The sequence below is a fragment of the Amborella trichopoda genome, chromosome 1, assembly GCF_054954075.1.
Source record: "Amborella trichopoda isolate Santa Cruz 75 chromosome 1, AtrichopodaSantaCruz75HAP2 v2.0, whole genome shotgun sequence".
Taxonomy (NCBI): domain Eukaryota; kingdom Viridiplantae; phylum Streptophyta; class Magnoliopsida; order Amborellales; family Amborellaceae; genus Amborella; species Amborella trichopoda.
Genome location: NC_142336.1, coordinates 48,239,658 through 48,242,715, shown reverse-complemented (window position 1 = coordinate 48,242,715; position 3,058 = coordinate 48,239,658). Strand labels below are relative to the sequence as shown.

Below are 3,058 nucleotides of genomic sequence, written 5' to 3'. Positions count from 1 at the left end.
AATATTTGAACACTAACCAAATGTTCCCAAAAATTCAATCAATCTAGTATCACAAAAAATTTAATGTAGCGATTCTCCTATAACAAAGGCAACATAGAAGAGGCAAATATTTTTAGGAAAGAGCGATTACATGCAAAAATTAGCATAGAAAATAAGAAAAGCAAGGGTTTTACACTGAAATGAACAATGAACCATTGAGTAAGAGAGGGGTTTGCCAACTATTAAACACAAAAAGAAAAGCAAGGGTTTCTATTTTGACTGGCTGTATGCCCATCAGATCTGTTGCCCATCAGAATTGAATTCCCAGAACAGTATGATAAGATATGAAACTAACCAGACTTTCCATTTTAACTGGCTGTATGCCCCACATTAGGGTGTGCCATTAAGAAATACCTGTAATATTGAACATAGTTGCCAACTTGACAAATTGCAAAATGATCTCCGTCAACGGACTAAGTTACTTCGACTCAAGTATGTAAACCACTTGGTAAAATGATCTCCGTCAACGGACTAAGTTCCTTTGGGGTCATAGCCATTTGATAAAATGAGGGGAGTGATGGACCAGAAAGCCATCAAGACTAAGTTACAAGTTTTTACCAGAAAGCCAGAAAAGCCCAAGGAATCAAAATCCAAGGATTCAAACTAGTCTCATAAAGACCAATATAAAGACAATAGAATTGTTACGTACCTTTGTGAAGAAACTTACAACCGCCACAGGCTAAAGGCTTGGATGTAAGAGCGCGACGGTAAAGAGCCAAGCAAAGTTCCATATCTGTTCCACCAAATTGCCCGCTACAAAACTGGCATACAAAACTGATATCAAGATTAATTCAGGTGAGGAAATCAGAAACTATTGGCAAACTACCACAACTGAGGGAAAAAACACTTTGCTTAACATTTAAGTAGAGATGAGGGTAAGTGCCATCATTTTCCAAATAATATTAGCTCATACTCAAATATGGTACTAAAGCGTCCAACATAACATTTTAAAGTTTCATAGTCCTGTTCAGTAAATTTTAAAGCGTCCAACGTAACATTTTAAAGTCCTCTTCAGTAAATTTTAAAGCGTCCAACGTAACATTTTAAAGTCCTCTTCAGTAAATTTTCAGTCCAAATTCCATCTCCCTATCAGGTAACAATTCAGTGACAGAGGAAGAAGCAATAAAACTCTACGACATGTTGGGAAGATGTTCATTGATCGATTGACTCACCATACAAGCCAAAGGATGATCAGGAGTTGCTGCAAGAGCATCTTGTTCATCCTTTGTAAGAACCTGAAAAGTCAATAGTGGAAACTTACTACCACATTGATACAAACTCTGATATAATATTGAAGTATCCGAGAATCAACTTGAATATATTGGAAAACAACTGGAATTGTCACCAATAAAATTATGGATGATTATGGAGAGAGAGTGGGGCCTCTCAAAACAAACCATGACCTTAATGGTGGGTCCCGCACTTTCCACCACTTTCCGTCATTTGATTGGACGTTGATGACCTTAGTGGAGTTGAACCATATTATAGTAAAATTACCCATAATAATAAATTGCAAGATAACTGTTATTAGTTGAATTAACAGAATGTGAGGGAGAACGGGGCAGCACAGAGCCATAATATGCAAAGCAAAAGCCACAAAGTGAAATCCTTGAAGTAACTTTATATATATATATATATATATGTTCGTTGAATATTGATGACAGAATGCATACCAAAGCTCAATAATTTCCAACTCGTACCGGCAAAGCTGTCCAAAGACTATTTACATAGGAGTCTTTATTGAGAAGTTACAAAGATTCATTTTCAAGCAGCTCTGTATCGATATGCCCAACAGGAATGGAGCATCCAGATGGAATGGATGGAAGATTCTCAGTGATATCATCCTCTGAAGCAATGTTGTTTATTCCTACATCGGCTTTCAAGTAACATTTCAAAATATAATCATATATCCTAGAAGGAAAAACAAAGGGCATGAATTGAATTAGCGTATGTGCTAATCCAAAAGTTTGATCTTGCATTATAGACAGTATCTACTAAATTTCAAATTTTGAGATCGAAAATAAAGCTCCTCAAAGATTAGTTAACACAAAAGGGAGTCCGAGAGCAGTATCATATGACGCATCTCTGGAAAGCTAAAATAGCAAATTAGCCACCATAGGAACCAGAATATATATGTATTTTTTAGAGAAGAAAGAGAACTGTTGTAACACATGAAATGGTTCAATAAAAAGAATTGTCTTAATCTCATTCTGTGATCAAAAGGCATTGACTTAGGACTGAGGCAAATCCAAAAGAATGTTAAAATCAACCAAATAAGTTGCTAAGTGGGAAAATAATGATATTGCACACCTGGTGATCCAAAATCTTGACAGGAACCCGAAAGAAATCATTGTCCACTTCTGTGATATCCATTCCCAATTTAATGACCTCTTTATTCATGAGCGAAAGCTTTGGATCGACATCCCCAACCTCCTTCACAAACCAGTCTTCCTTGAAAAGCTTACCTGAAAGGCTTTAAAATGAACGTCTGCTCCTCCATCTTCATCAACCTCCAATTTCACAACAGCAGTGATCCACTCTTTCAAATCGCTCTCTGTGTTAAGCTCAGCAGTAAATTTAACAAAGTATAGTCCCTCTTGTTCTGGCTAACGGTTTGAGTAGAATATAAACTTTCAAAAAAATTGAGCAGAATATAAAACTTACTTTTGTCTTTCGTGAAAATGGCTTCCTTCCTCGTCTCTTTCAAACCCCACCTCTCTCTCCTCTTTTCTCTCTCCTCTCTCACCTCTCCTGTCTCACTCATCTCTCTCTCTTATACCCCTCTGCCTCTTACTCGTTTCTCTCTACTCTCCTGATATCCCTCTTTCTCTCTGCTCTCTCATATCTCTCCTCTTCTCTCTCCACTTTCTATCCGTTACACTCCTCGTATTTCTCTCCTTTTCTCTTCCTTTCTCTCTCTTTGCACCCCCTCTCTAGGAAACACTGAAACTCAAAAAAATAGGAAGTATCCGATGTTTCGCGTGCTTTGCTAATTGATAGGACACCTTTCCTTGCTCTC

The 3,058-nt window shown here is 37.3% G+C and overlaps 1 long non-coding RNA gene across 1 annotated transcript; it reads right to left on the bottom strand.

The window, feature by feature from the left end:
* Positions 1–234: 234 nt before the first annotated feature.
* On the bottom strand, positions 235–2,592 carry LOC148783890 (uncharacterized). The gene is made up of 4 exons (XR_016044607.1): positions 2,350–2,592; positions 1,740–1,906; positions 1,212–1,274; positions 235–800 (listed from the first exon to the last, which is right to left on the bottom strand). It is a non-coding gene; the product is annotated as an uncharacterized LOC148783890 (long non-coding RNA).
* Positions 2,593–3,058: the final 466 nt, after the last annotated feature.